The sequence below is a fragment of the Nicotiana sylvestris genome, chromosome 4 (assembly GCF_000393655.2).
Source record: "Nicotiana sylvestris chromosome 4, ASM39365v2, whole genome shotgun sequence".
Lineage (NCBI taxonomy): Eukaryota > Viridiplantae > Streptophyta > Magnoliopsida > Solanales > Solanaceae > Nicotiana > Nicotiana sylvestris.
The window spans coordinates 113,810,809-113,827,500 of NC_091060.1; the positions used below are offsets into that span (position 1 = coordinate 113,810,809).

The 16,692-nt window shown below is 40.4% G+C and overlaps 1 long non-coding RNA gene across 1 annotated transcript; it reads right to left on the minus strand.

Moving 5' to 3' along the window:
* Positions 1–573: 573 nt before the first annotated feature.
* Positions 574–14,171, minus strand: LOC138889042 (uncharacterized). Its single transcript, XR_011406602.1, has 3 exons — positions 13,783–14,171; positions 9,808–9,877; positions 574–1,119 (listed from the first exon to the last, which is right to left on the minus strand). It is a non-coding gene; the product is annotated as an uncharacterized lncRNA (long non-coding RNA).
* Between the last annotated feature and the right edge of the window lie 2,521 nt (positions 14,172–16,692).

A 16,692-nucleotide genomic window follows, 5' to 3' on the forward strand; every position in this document is an offset into this window, starting at 1 on the left:
TATCTCTTATATTGCTGTTACTTTGTTTTTATGGTATTTATGTTATGTTATGGATTTTATGGTATTTTATGTTGTTTTATTATGAGTCTATTGATAGTACTAATATAGTGTCTCTTGTTGCCTCTTTGAGCCGAGGGTCTCCTGGAAACAGCCTCTCTGCCCCTCGGGTAGAGGTAAGGTCTGCGTACATATTACCCTCCCTAGACCCCACTTGTGGGATTACACTGGGTTGTTGTTGTTGTTGTTGTTGTTGTTGTTGTTGTTGTATTCCCATCTTTTGTAAGGTTTTACTTTTTTATTTGTTTTCTAAATAGTTTCGTTTTTTCTAGATACTTTTTTTTCCTGATAAACAGGGATCATTATATATAAATATTAGGGAATAAGGTTCACATCATTACATATGTCCCAAATGGACATTTCTTACTTGACTATTATAGTACATAGACATGTCTCTTAGGACATTTTGATTTCCTAGAGATACAAGATTAGTGCAAACATCGTTGCAAAGATATTTAATTAGATAAACAGTTCCTCCGCAGTCAGTTTTTAAAGCATTAGTCACAAAAAGCGGAGGATAAGTCAAATACTTAAGATCCCTGCCATTTGTCTCTTGGAGGGCCTTCCTTGCCAGCTTGTCACCAGGCCTATTAGCTTGCCTGAAGTTGTGATGGATTGTTTGAAGCTTCACCTGGTGCATTAACGACTTGCATTCATGTCACGATCCCAGTTCGCTCTCCGTGAACTATCGTAACGGTACTTAGTCTTTATGATTAGGTAAGCCTAACAAATTGCGGAAAAAGAAACACAACAGAATAAAACTAGCCAAAACTGCAGAAATATCAAAATGAAGCGTTTAAGATGCCGCTCGGCATATACAATACAACTCTCAAATTGAAACTACATTTCCCAAAACCCGCAATCTCATAAAATCACAAGCTGTTGAATAACTACAGGTGTCTAACTCCAGAATGTCTAAACAAAAGTAAATACAGAAGGGCTAATACTATAAGAGAGAATGGAAAGGGACTCCTCGGTCTGCGGACGCGGCAGATATACCTCGAAGTCTTTGGAGAATCGCCTCGCCTCAAGAGTAGCAGGGCTGAGTCGAACTACCTAGATCTGCACATAAAAACATGCGCAGAAAAGGCATGAGTACACAACAACAGTACTCAGTAAGTGCCAAGCCTAACCTTCATTGAGTAGTGACGAGGAAGGTCAGGGCCCTACTGATTATAGCTGAAAAACGAGATAAAATAGTATAGAATATGACAATATCAATAAATGCTAACAGTATGAAGTAACACATGATAATAAGAATAACAACAACGATAATAGAGACAAAATAATCACAGAAGGAATACATCTCAACATAGAGATAACAACCGGGGATCTCCCAGGGTACCGTCCTATAGTCCTAAATATAAATATCTAGTGGATCTTCCAGGTGTTGTCCCGTAGTCCAACTCATAGTGCGCGGGGATCTTCCGGAATACCGATCCATAGTCCCAAATGTAAATACCCAGTACTGGGGGAAGCTACCAGGTGCAGTCCCGTAGTTCCAATATAAAAGTACAGGGGGATCTCCCGAAACACAAATCCGTAGTCCCAAAGTAAACATGTAGGGGAATCTTTCCAGGATACTGTCTCGTAGTCCTAAAGTAAATACACAGCAGCAACACGAAGAATATTTAATCCAATTCAAATTTCATACCAAGGTAAAGCAGGTATTTCTAACCTAGCATGTTGCACATAATCCAAATAAGGTAGTTTGAGCAAGTAAAGCAATTAATTCAATTAGACATGCTTCCCTAAGCTAACAGTAGGCTTAAATTACAAGTAGTATAAACAGGAAAGGGAACACAATTATAGTTACTTAATAAAAAATAGGATTTCAACAATTAGCACAAGTACGCACTCGTCATCTCACGTACAAGGCATTTAAAATATCAACAATACCAAATCCTAAGGGGAGTTCCCCTACACAAGGTTAGGCAAGCCACTTACCTCGAACCGGCTCAAAAGTCAACCCGAAACCACACTCTTGCCACGAGTACTCGACTCCAAATGACTCAAATCTATCCAAATCAATTGCATAATGTAAATATAATTTCAAGTAACTGATTCAACTAATTAATTCTAAGCTAATACGCGAAATTAGAAAAAATGATCAAAACGACCCCGGGCCCACGTCTCGAAATCGGGTAAAATTTAAAAATTCAGAATTCTCATACTCTCACGAGTTTATTTATACCAAAATTGTTCCAATCCGACATCAAAATCTAGATTAAAACCCCATAATTAGGCCTAAAAACTTTTCTCCACTTTTCCTCAATTTTTCATCCCAAATACGAAATTAAATAACAAGACTAAGGTTAGATTATAGGAATACAACTAGAAAGGGATTAGAAATCGTTACCCACTGATTTCCCCTTCAAAATCCTCCCCAAATCGCCCTCACCCGAGCTCCAAATCGATTTTCAAATTTTTGATTTCAAACCCTCAAAATATCTTATTTCTGTCCAGTAAATCCGCTTCTGCGAAACTAAAGTCGCATCTACGACAATTCATTAAAAAATCAACTTTCGCACCTGCGACCACTTTTACGCAGATGCGGTGCCGCTTCTGCGGTCCCTGCTGGCTCTCCTCTTTTCCGCTTCTACGATGATAGCACCGCTTCTCCGGCTCTGCACCTGTGGGTCCTAACCGCAAGTGCGGTTATGACATAAGATCAGCAGCTCCAGCTGCTTCAAGCCACTCCCAATTTTTCCGACAACCTTCCGAAATCATCCTGAAGCCCCCAGGACCTCAACCAAAAATACGAACAAGTCTTATATCACTATTCAAACTTGTACCAACCTTCGGAACACTCAAAACAATATCGAATCATCAAAACACCCTCGGATTCAAGCCTAAGGATTCCAAAACTTCAAATTTTCGCTATTGATCAAAACGTCTATCAAACTTCATCCGAATTACTTGAAATTTTTCACACATGTCCCAAATGACACAACAGACCCATTCCAACTTCCGGGATTCCATTCCGACCCTTAGATCAAAATCTCACTATCGAACCGAAAACTTCAAAAATTCAACTTTCGGCATTTCAAGCCTAAATAAGCTACAAACCTCCAAAACACAATCCGAACACGACCCTAAGCCTGAAATCCCCCAACGGAGCTAACGGAACCAATGGAATCCTATTCCGAGGACGTCTTCACACTGCTCCGACTACTGTCCAAATTTTAAAACTTAAACTCTCATTTGGGGACTAAGTGTCCAAAAATTCTTCGAAACTCCAAATAATCCTTCACAGCAACTCACAATAGCAGAAACAAACACGGGGAATGCAGTTAATAGGGGATCGAGGCATTAATTCTTAAAACGAACGGCCGGGTCGTTACATCTTCCTACACTTAAACATTTGTTCATCCTCGAACGAGCATAGAGACATACCTGAAGTAGTGAAAAGATGCGGGTAACGGCTTCTTATATCCTGCTCGGTCTCCCAAGTCGCCTCCTCGACCAGCTAACCCCACCATTGAACCTTCACTGATGCAATGTTCTTTGACCTCAGCTTCCGAACCCACATATCCAATATTGCCACCGGCTCCTCAACAAAAGATAGATCCTTGTCCAACTGGACTGAACTGAAATCCAACATGTGCGACGGATCACTGTGATACCTCCCGAGCATCGAAACATGAAATACCGGATGAAATCCTGCCAAGTTGGGAGGTAAGGCAAGCTCATAAACAACCTCCCCAACCCGTCTCAATATCTCAAAAGGACCAACAAACCTCGGACACAACTTCCCTTTCTTCCCAAATCTCATAATGCTCTTCATAGGCGAAACACGAAGCAGAACCCGCTCTCCCACCATATAGGAAACATCACGAACCTTCCGGTCCGCGTAACTCTTCTGTCTAGACTGGGCTGTGTGGAGTCTATCCTGAATCAAAATAACCTTCTCCAAAGCATCCTGAACCAAGTCTATGCCAAATAATCTAGCCTCACCCAGCTCAAACCAACCCACTGGGGATTTACACCGCCTACCATATAAAGCTTCGTATAGTGCCATCTCAATGTTGGACTGATAGTTGTTGTTTTAGGCAAACTCCACCAATGGCAAGAACTGATCCCATGACCCTCCAAACTCAATCACACACGCACGAAGCATATCCTCAAGAATCTGAATAGTACGCTCGGACTGTCCTTCCGTCTGAGGGTGAAATGTTGTACTCAACTCCACCTTAGTACCCAACTTATGTTGTATGGCCCTCCAGAACCGTGATGTGAACTGAGTACCTCTATCTGAAATGATGGAAACTGGAATACCATGCAGATGAACAATCTCTCGGATATAAATCTCCACTAGTCGCTCCAAAGAATAGGTAGTACACACAGGAATAAAGTGTGCGGACTTGGTCAACCGATCTAAAATCACCCAAAAGGCATCGAACTTTCTCAAAGTCCGTGGGAGTCCAACTACAAAGTCCATAGTGATCCTTTCCCACTTCCACTCCAGAATTTCTATCCGTTGAAGTAACTTACCCGGTCTCTGGTGCTCGTAATTCACCTATTGACAATTGAGACACCAATCTACAAACCCAACTATATCTTTCTTCATCTGCCTCCACCAATAGTGCTACCTCAAATCCTGGTACATCTTCGTGGCACCTAGATGAATGGAATACCGCAAACTATTGGCCTCCTCTAGAATCAACTCTCAAAGCCCATCAACATTGGGTACACACACCCGACCCTGCATCCTCAATACCCCATCATCACCAATAGTCATATCTCTGGCATCACCGTGCAGAACCTTATCCTTGAGGACAAGCAAATGAGGGTCATCAAACTGACACTGCCGGATACGATCAAACAAGGAAGACTGAGAAACCACACAAACAAGGACCCGACTGGACTCCGAAAGATCCAATCTCACAAACTGACGGGCTAAGGCCTAAACATCCATCGCCATAGGCCTCTCTGCCACTGGTAAATAAGCCAAACATCCCAAACTCTCTGCCCAGTGACTCAAATCATCGGCCACCACATTGGCCTTGCCTGAGTAATACAAAATAGTAATATCATAGTCCTTCAGCAACTCTAACCACCTCCTTTGATGCAAATTAAGATCCTTTTGCTTGAACAGATGCTGCAAACTCCGGTGATCAGTATAAATCTCACAAGGCACACAATACAAATAATGACGCCAGATCTTCAAGGCGTGAACAATAGCAGCTAACTCGAGAACCTGGACAAGATAATTCTTCTCATGTACCTTCAACTGTCCGGACGCATAGGCAATCACCCTACCGTCATGCATCAATACCCCTCCAAGGCCAATCCTTGAGGCATCACAATAGACCTTATAAGACCCCAAACCTGTAGGCAATATCATAACTGGGGCCATAGTCGAAGCTGTCTTGAGCTTTTGAAAGCTCGCTTCACACTCTTTCGTCCACTGGAACGGAGCACCCTTCTGGGTTAGCCTGGTCATAGGGGGTGCAATACTTGAAAACCCTTCAACAAATCGATGGTAATAACCCGCCAAGCTAAGAAAACTGTGGATCTCTATAGCTGAGGATGGTCAGGGACAACTCTGCACTGCTTTCACTTTCTTCGGATCCACCTGAATACCCTCACTCGATACCATATGACCTAAGAATGCCACGGAATCAAACCAAAACTCACATTTCGAGAACTTTGCATATAACTTCTTTTCTTTCAAGATTTGAAGCATTGTCCTCAGGTGCTGCTCATGATCTTCCCGACTCCGGGAATACACCATAATATCATCAATAAAGACAATGACGAACGAGTCAAGATATGGCCGGAACACACTGTGCATCAAATGCATGAAGGCTACTAGGTCATTGGTCAGCCCAAATGACATAAAAAGGAACTCATAATGACCATACCTAGTCCTGAAAGCAGCCTTTGGGATATCTGACTCCTGAATCTTCAACTGATGGTAACCTGAATGCAAGTCAATATTAGAAAACACTCGTACACCATGTAAATGGTCAAACAAATCATCAATATGAGGCAAAGGATACTGGTTTTTCACTGTAACCTTGTTCAACTTGCGATAATCAATGCACATACGCATAGAACCATCCTTTTATTTTCACAAAAAAAAAATAGGAGCACCCCAAGGTGATACACTGGGCCGAATAAAACACTTATCTAGCAATTCTTGTAACTGATCCTTCAACTCAGGAGAGGCCATGCGATACGGAGGAATAAAAATGGGTTGAGTGCCCGAAAACAGATCAATGCCAAAATCAATATCTCTATCGGGCGGCATGCCTGGAAGATCAGCTGGAAACACATTAGGAAAATCCCGTACTACTAGGACTGAATCAATTGTAGGGGTATCAATACTGACATCTCTCACATAAGCTAGATATGCGTCACACCCTTTCTCAACCATATGCTAAGCCTTAAGGAATGAAATAACTCTATTGGAAGTATGATCTAAGGTACCCCTCCACTCTACTCGTGGTACACCTGGCATAACCAGTGTCACGATTTTGGCTTGAAAATCAAGAATATCATAATGGGGCGACAACTAATCCATGCTGAGATAACATCAAAATCTACCATGCCCAAGATAAATCAGCTCTGGTCTCAAAACCACTAAGAGCAACCACACGCAACCGATAAACCCGTTCCACAAGAAGAGAATCTTCCACAGGAGTAGAAACATAAATAGAGGAACTCAAAGAATCCCGAGATGCACCCAAATGCAGGGCAAAATAAGAAGACACATAAGAGTAGGTGGATCCTGTATCAAATAAAACTGATGCATCTCTATAACAAACCAGGACAATACCTGTGATGACAGAATCGGAGGCGACAGCCTCAGTACGGGTAGGAAGGGCATAATATCTAGCCTGGCCTCCCCCTCTAGGGGTTTACCTCCCCGAGCTCCACCTCTAGCTGGCTAAGCAGGTGGGGTAGCAACTAGAGCTGTAACCATAGCCTGAGAACCCTGCGGAGCACGCTGTGGCTGAGAAGTCTATGGAGGTGCACCACTCCTAAGTCTGGGGCAATCCCTCACTATATAGCATGTTTCACCACACTCAAAGCAAGCTCTAGGAGGATGTGGCAGCTGTGACTGGCTTGGGCCAGGTCTGCTGGACTGACCACTGAAAGCACCCCATGCAGGAGGCACGCTATATACCGGAGGTGCATAATAAGGCTCTTAAGGGCTAGGAGGAGCTAGAATACCACTGACTGCTGGAAGAGCTGAATGAATGGGGTGACTCATATAACCCCTATCATGACGAACTGCAGCTGGAGCACAGGCACCAGAATAATGGCCCGACTCTCGAGACCTCTTGGCCTCCCTCTCCTCTCTATCCCTAGCACGCATACCCTCTACTCTTCTAGCAATGCTCACCACCTACTGGTAAGAAATATCCATCTCCAACTCACGAGCCATGCTAGACCTGATGTTGGGAATGAGCCCCTCAATAAACCGGCAAACCCTCTCGCGAACAGTAGAAACCAAGGCTGGTGCATGTCTAGCCAAGCTAGTGTAACGGACAACAAACTCCGAGATAATCATAGTACCCTAGCGCAAATGCTCAAACTCTGTGCGCCATGCGTTCCTGAGGCTCTAAGGAACATACACTCTTAGAAACATATCTGAAAACTGAGTCCAAGTCAGGGAAGCTGCCTCATCCGGACTGTCTAACTCATAAGTACTCCACCAATCATAGGCGGCTCCTCGAAGCTGGAAAGTATTGAAGGAAATCTCATTCGATCCTGATATACACATGGTACGGAGAATACAATGGCACTCATCTAGAAATCCTAGAGCATCATCCAATGCTAGACCACTGAATATAGGAGGCTTGCACTTCTTGAACCTCTCAAGCCTCCGTTGCACATCCTCGGAAGCAATTGTATTGTCCTCGGGCTGATCTGGGGCTGCAGGCTATACAGGAATAATCTCTAGGAGCTAATCAACATGCGCTTGCTGTTTAGGAGTAGGGGCGGCGGGAGTCTGTGCTCCTCCCTCGGCCTGAGATGTGGCTGCAGCAAGGGGAAACAACCCTGCGTAAGCCAGAGTGGTGTACATGCTTATGAATTGCGCAAGAGTCTCCTGGAGAGTTGGAGTAGTAGTAGCAGTAGGCGTATCAGGTGCTTGGACTATGGCTGGAACTGTTGGTGGCACCTCGGTGGTAGCTCACGCGGGTGCTCTGGCTGCACCACGTGCGCGTCCTCGGTCTCTACCCCGTCCCCGACCTCTAACGACTCCAGTATGGGACGGGGTGCCTGATCATCTCTGGTAGCACGTGTCTCACCATTTGTGAGAGAGTAGAAGACAGAAGTTTAGAATTGTGATATCAAAATCTCGCACGACAAGGAAATCAAATGAAGTGAAATTTTCCTAACAGTTATATAGCCTCTCGTAGATAAGTACAGACGTCTCCGTACCGATTCACGAGACTCTAATAAACCGTCTTGTGATTCACGAATTCTATGAACCTAAAGCTCTGATACCAACTTGTCACGACCCCAGTTCACCCTCCATAAACTATCGTGATGGCACCTAGTCTCTACGACTAGGTAAGCCTAACAAATTGCGGAAAAATAAAACAATAAAATAAAACTAGCCAAAACTGCAGAAATATCAAAATGAAGCATTTAAGATGCCGCTCCGCATATACAATACAACTCTCAAACTGAACCTACATTTCCCAAAACCCGAAATCTCATGAAATAACAAACTGTTGAATAACTACAGCTATCTAACTCCAGAATGTCTAAACAAAAGTAAATACATAAGGGCTAATACTATAAGAGAGAATGGAAAGGGACTCCTAGGTCTGCGAAAGTGGCAGATATACCTCGAAGTCTCTGGAGAATCGCCTCGCCTCAAGGCTGAGTCGGAGTACCTAGATCTGCACATGAAAAACATGTGCAGAAAGGGCATGAATACACCACAACAATACTTAATAAGTGTCAAGCCTAGCCTCGGTCGAGTAGTGACGAAGAAAGTCAGGGCCCTACTGATTAGAATTGAAAAACGAGGTAAAATAGTATTGAATATGACAATATAAATAAATGCTAACAATATGAAGTAACACAGGATAATAAAAATAACAACAATGATAACAGAGACAAAATAATCACAGAAGGAATACAACTCAACACAGAGATAACAACCGGGGATCTCCCAGGATACCGTCCTGTAGTCCTAAATATAAATATCTAGTGGATCTCCTGGGAGTCGTCCCATTGTCCAACTCATAGTTCACGGGGATATCCCGAAATACCGATCAGTAGTCCCAAATATAAATACTCAGTACTGGGAGAATCTACCGGGTGCAGTCCCGTAGTTCCAATATAAAAGTGTAGGGGGATCTCCCGGAATACAAAACCATTGTCCCAAAGTAAACATGTAGGGGGATCTCCCAGGATACTGTCCCGTAGTCCCAAAGTAAACACACAATAGCAACACGAAGAATACTTAATCCAATTCAAATTTCATACCAAGGTAAAACAGGTATTTCTAACCTAGCATGCTGCACATAATCCAAATAAGGATGTTTGAGCAACTAAAGCAATTATGTCAATTAGACATGCTTCCCTAAGATAACAGTAGGCTTAAATTACAAGTAGTATAAACAGGAAAGGGAACACAATTATAGTTACTTAATGAAAAACAGGATTATCAACAATTAGCACAAGTACGCACTCGTCACCTCACAGACAAGGCATTTCAAGTATCAAGAATACAAAATCCTAATGGGAGTTCCCCTACACAAGGTTAGGCAAACTACTTACCTCAAATTGGCTAAAAATCAACCTGAAACCACGCTCTTGCCACGAGTACTCGACTCCAAATGGCCCAAATCTATCCAAATAAATTGCATAATGTAAATATAACTTCAAGTAACTGATTCACCTAATTAATTCTAAGCTAATACACGAAATTAGGATAAATGACCAAAAGCCCCCAGGCCCACATCTCGGAATTGGGTAAAATTTACAAATTTAGAATTCATATACTCTCACGAGTTCATTTATACCAAAATTGTTCCAATCTGACATCAAAATCTAAATCAAAACCCCAAAATTAGGCCTAAGAACTTTTCTCCACTTTTCCTCAATTTTCATCCCAAATCCGAAATTAAATAATAAGACTATGGTTAGATTATAGGAATACAACTAGAAAGGGATTAGAAATCGTTGTCCACTGATTTCCTATTCAAAATCCTCCAAAAATTGCCCTCACCCGAGCTCCAAACTGATTTTCTAACTTTTGAGTTTAAACCCTCGAAATATCTTATTTCTGCCCAGCAAATCCGCTTCTACAGAACTAAAGTCGCATCTGCGACAATTCATTACAAACTTAGCTTCCGCACCTGCGACCATTTTTACGCAGATGCGGTGCCGCTTTTGCGATGAAGAGCCCGCTTCTGTGGTCCCTGATGGCTCTCCTCTTTTCCGCTTCTGCGATGCTAGCACCACTTCTGCGGCTCCGCACCTGCGGGCCCTAATCACAAGTGCGGTTATGATAGAAGATCAGCAACTTTTGCTGCTTCAAGCCACTCCCAATTCTTCTGACAACCTTCCAAAATCATCCTGAGGCCCCCGGGACCTCAACCAAAAATACGAACAAGTCCTATACCACTATTCAAACTCTTACCAACTTTCGGAACACTCAAAACAATATTGAATCATCAAAACACCCTCGGATTCAAGCCCAAGGATCCCAAAACTTCAAATTTCCGCTTTTGATCAAAAAGTTTATCAAACCTCATCTGAATTACTTGAAATATTTCACACACGTCCCAAATGACACAATGAACCCATTCCAACTTCCAGAATTCCGTTCCGACCCTTAGATCAAAATCTCACTATCGAACAGGAAACTTCAAAAATCAACTTTCGGCATTTCAAGCCTAAATAAGCTACGGACCTCCAAAACACAATCTGAACACGCCCTATGCCCGAAATCCTCCAACGGAACTAACGGAACCAACAGAATCCCATTCCAAGACCGTCTTCACACTGCTCCAACTATTGTCCAAATTCTAAAACTTAAACTCTCATTTGGGGACTAAGTGTCCATAACTCTCCGAAACTACAAATAAACCTTCCCGACAACTCACAATAGCAGAAACAAATACGGAGAATGCAGTTAATAGGGGATCATGACGTTAATTCTTAATACGACCGGCCGAGTCTTTACAATTCACATATAATGTTGTTAAATATTATGTTGCCCTGATCTCAGCAATTAATGACATCAGTCGAATCTGTTTCAGCTTCCAGGGGGTGTAGCGTTGATCATGAGCAATACACGGGCCTTCTTTTAGGGCCATTAGTTTAGCATGTAGTGGTGATTGATGGATTATTGTCACACCTCCTTTTTTACCACCCGAGGGGTTTATAAGGGAGTTTTTCCAATTTAAGTGACATAATCGAAATGAGATTATTTTTATTTATTTTTCAGAATCGTCACTTGGAATAATTTATGGTGTCCCAAGTCACCAGTTTATTTTAAAATCCCAAATCGAGAAAATTTGACTTCATTTAAAAGTCTGTGAAACCAAAAATTCTAAGTAAGGAATTTTATTAACCTGGAAAAAGATAATAGGCATTCCCAGGTTCCGTGGTTCGAGCACGATCGCTTAACTATTAATATTGACCTAATTATCTTATTAATACATGTTTTAAACCTATTGTGTGTTTTTAACTTTATTATCGCTTTTAATTATCTTAACCCCTTTTAGTATTTATGGATTTATTTCTTGAACAAATTAGGATTGTCGTACACTTATTTGTTTTGGAAAACACCGCAAACCACGCTACATGAAATGCATCCGCGATTCGCGATATTTTTTTTTTATTATTGTTCGAAATTGTTATGGTCAGTCCACATAAAATGCACACTCAAATTTTGGAATTAGGTATCATAACTATGTTACGGAAACTGTATCCATAGTCACGATGATTAATTTGTTGATGCATGCCTAAAGCACACTAACATAATGTGAATCCTTTGACGTCTATTAATTTGTAAAGAAAGGGCTATTTTGTGGGGCCTAACAGGAAAGTTTCTTTGCCCATTTAGATAAAACATTTTAGTTAAACTCAAACCCAATTTCCATTTTGCTGGTCTTGACCAAACTGAATTCCTAGAGCCCAAAATACGATGGCTCTTTTAGTTACTATAAAGGAATTTTTACCTCCTATAGCAAAGGTTAACACCTTATTTATTTTAAATAAATAACATTTAAAAAAATTATATTCTATAGATACCTTTTAATGTTTATAGTAAAATATTTAATTTTGGTTACCTCCTAGCCCTAAGCCACTAAATACGCTATTCAGTTACACTATTTTCTTTCTCTCTCTACTTTGATACATCCCATTCTCTTCCCCCATCCCATTAAAATTTCCGCTCTCCTCCTCCTTCTAACGGCATCTTCTCAACTGAAAAATCCAACGACCAACAACACAACAACAACAAACCCTAACCTGAAGACCCAATCATGCCGAAGCAAATCCACGAAATCGTTAGTGATTATCTCGCTGTATTCCGTCGCTGAAGACCCAATCTCACCAAGTTTGAAATCCTTGACTTCATCACATATTTATCTTTCATTGATGCCTGGATTTCATTCCATGCGAATAACTAGATAAGAAACTAATTAAGTTTCGATTTAATATTATGTAAGTTCCGATTCAATTAGTGTTCTGCAAGATCTTTGAAGATGGAAGGACTATTTGGCTATAAGGCGGAAATTAGGGTTTGTTATTGAGCAAAGACGACAGAGTTTTGGGGCTGAGCAACTTGATTTTCTGTTAATATATTTTAATATATTTTCAACGTATCATGCTATATTTTCATGTATTTTTCATTGTATTCACTGTTTTTTTTTTGCCATTATAATTTAATGTATCTCGCTGTATTCCGTGTATTTCAATGTATTCATTGTATTTTTTATATTATTTTTTCAATGTATCTCATTGTATTCTATGTATTTCATTGTATTCACTGTCTCGCTATATGCCATGAATGTATTCATATATCTTTTTAATTAATATAATTTATGTATTCAGATGTATTATATAATTTCTCTGAAGATTTCTATGCTTTTGGGGTATTTTTCAGTTGAAAATATTTTTTATAACCGGAAATACAAATTTTGTGTGTTATAATTGAGTTTGTTGAGTTATATTAGGAGTCTATTATGCTAATTGATACACTTTTCGTTTAAAAACAATGTAATCCCCTGTTTCACGCCGTAAATACAGTCAAATACAGTAATCTGTCCAGCTGTAATCCCATGTTTCACGTGATGAATACAGTCGAATACACTCGAATACAACAACTGATTAGTTGAACTTCCCTGATTCACGCCTAATGGTCCAAATTTATTTCTTTCCGTTCTGAATAATTACTGTACGGGGCTATAAGAAATTAATTCTCACCTCAAAATTATAGTCCAATTTCAAGTGGATTATTGGTTTCTATTGAACTTAAACTCTGAAAGTCTCATTTTCCAACTTCAAAACTTAACACTTTTTGGAACCAATATGCTCAATTAACATGACGTTCGTAACATAAAAGAAAGGTAGACCAAACTAGTGAATTAAGGCTAGACCAAACCATGATGATTTTTAAAAAAAAATATTAATATAAGACAAACAGTGAAGAAAACATCAACATGAAAAGCATCCTTTTATTGAAATAGATGAGCCATCAAAGTGCGTGCACTAAACAAGAAGCAAGATAAGAAAATGGACCTCAAAGGCTTGAATCTTTAAAGGTTCTTTAACTGGACAGCCAACCGGATTGAAATTCAATACTAGACTGCAACTGAAACTCTCGAAGGAAAAAGAGTTCACGGCATATTGTTTTGGGGCTCAACAACTGCTGGTTTTGCTGTGGTTTAGTGGTTCGTTTCTGGGGTGTTTTGGCAGCAGGATTCAGCTGGGTTTCATTGAGCTCTTGAGGGGCTTCTTACATGACAAAAATGGAGGAAGATAAGAGGATTTCATGGTGGCACTTAGGGGAAACGATGGCTGAAGGAGGAGCAGCTGTTGTCTCCTATTTTAAGATTAGGTCTCTTTATTTGAAAGAGAAGGAGATGGAGACGATCGTCTTTTTTTTTTTGGGAATGTGCCGCTTTTGTTTTCAGTCAAGCTCTAGATCTAGAATTTAGGAATTAGGCACTATTTTATTGGGGGTAGGAATTAGGTTAGGTTAAATGAGTAATGAGTATGGGCTCAATGTTTTAGGCTATCCGAAATTGGGCCTTTTCAATTAAGACCAAACAAAATTAGCCTCAAATTCCATGCTCTTTCTTCTAAAATAAGACCAAAAATACTACAACATTTACTAATTAATCCTACTTGAGTAAAAATAACTATTAAAATAAAATGAGCCATTAAAACAAACCTATTTTTTGGTATTTTTCAAATATCATACTAAAAGATAAAAAATGGAAAAATCATTGTAGAATTAAAATAATATTCCTGAAAACTGGAACTATATTTTTTTTTTTTGTATTTTTGAATTTTATGTGAGGTAGATAAATTAAAAGTAACTAGATAAATTATTAATTATCTAAATAAAAGAAAAAGTATTTTTTGTAATTTTTATTTTTGTGATAAAAATAAAGTAAAAGAGTCAACACTATTTATAATAGCGATACTAAACATAAACTACATACTTTACGCTAAAATGTGTAAAAAAAAAACTGGGGGAGGGTCAAAAATTACATGTCTACAGCTACCCCTCTTTAATTGGAAACGCGAAGAGTTTTCAGACAAAGAACGACGAGACAGGTTTTTTGACCCAACCCTTATTTAAAGAGACCAAAAACTAAAAGAAAGGAGAATGTGACCGAGCCCTGGTATCTGAGCTACCTACATATCCTTGGCTATAAAGGAATCAGGTCACGTGTAGTTCAGAAGTGAATGAGGTAATGGAGTGTGTGGAGAGGATGAGAGAGTCGAGTAAGATTCCGTCCCGTCGAGGTTCCGGTCCGTGGTCCTGTTATTACATAAAAATCAAACTTAAAAAGACTAACTAAGTCTATCAGCTACGAGTTACAAGATTCCTATCTATGAGTCTTCTGAAGCTTTATCTTGAGTCTTGTTTGGTTCTTCATACAGACTCTGATCTGAATCTTGATGCTCGTTAGCTGTGGGTGCCAGATCCTTCTTTTTTCAACTTCCTGGATCAAGGCAGGACATACAAAGCTTGTGACTTCAATCACGTCTTGAGCAGTCCACATCTTTTCTTCGCTTCTGCACTTTGAGTTCATTTCTTTTTCTTTTTCTTTTTCTTTTTCTTCTTTTTTTTCTTTTATTCTGGATTGATACTTCTTCTTTCGGTCATCTCAAACCTCGTTCCTCATGGTAAAAACCTGTTCAGACACCAAAACAAACAAACGAACGAAATTTTTCTGCCCTAGTTTTCACTAGAAAATTTTTGTGAGTTATTGCAAAAATCTAAACTACTTCTTTATTGAAAGCAATAAAAATCAGGATTGTGTATCCTTGAGAAAAATAGATTAGGGAGTGGAGACCCTATATCTAAAATGAAATCAACTGGGGATTGGAGGCCCTAAGTTGGAAAGATTACTAGGTTATGCTGGCATCTACTAAGCAATGGGACCCTATGTTGGAAAAGATTACTAGGTTATGCTGGCATCAACTAGGGAGTGAGACCTTATGTTGGAAAAAATTACCAGGTTATGCTGGAAAAATTATCGGGTTATGCCGGCAAAGTCCTCGGGTTATGCCGGGGAAGTCATCGGGTTATGCCGGAAAGGTTCCCGGGTTATGCCGGGAAGGTCATCTGGTTATGCCGGAAAGGTCCTCGGTTTATGCTGGGAAAAGTCATCAGTTTACGCCGGAGAGGTCATCGAGTTATGCCGGAAAGGTTCTCGGGTTATGCCGGGGGTTATGCCGAAAAAGTCCTCGGGTTATGCTGGGAAAGTCATCGGGTTATGCCGAAAAGGTTCTCGGATTATGACGGAGAAGTCATTGGGTTATGGAGGAAAGGTCCTCGGGTTATGCCGGGGAAGTCATCGGGTTATGCCGGAAAGGTCCTCGGGTTATGCCAGGATCAACTAGGGAGTGAGACCCTATGTTGGAAAGATTACCAGGTTTGCTGGCATCGACTAGGGAATGGGACCCTATGTTGGAAAAGTCATAGATAGAGATTGGAGACTCTATGCTACCATGGTTTTGAATTTTTCTTCTTCTTTTCATTTCATTTCATTTCATCATCATTTTTTTTATTTCAGAGAATGAGTAAATGCGGGAAAGAATTTTGGAAGAAACTTCCCTTTCTGGAGTTGTTGCTGCAGAGCCTTTTTTTTTAGCCCTTGCGCCCTTTCTTTTTTGTTGCACCTGCTTCTTGCAAGGTTGCTTTTGTGTTGCACCTATTTCCTGTTTCTCAAACAAAGAACAATTTGTTATTTTAAAACAATGGTTGGTTTTGTAGCCTTGAGCGTTTCAATCACTTGATCTCGGCCCGACTTCTTTGATGAAGATCTCAACTGCAACTACTTGTTCCCTGAGGACCGATTTCATTTCAGGCTCTGGAGAACCTTTGGGGTTTTTTGACTTTACCATGATAGTTGGTCGGTGGGACTTAACCTTTTCAACTTTATTTTGTCTCTATAGGCCCTTCCCTTCTGA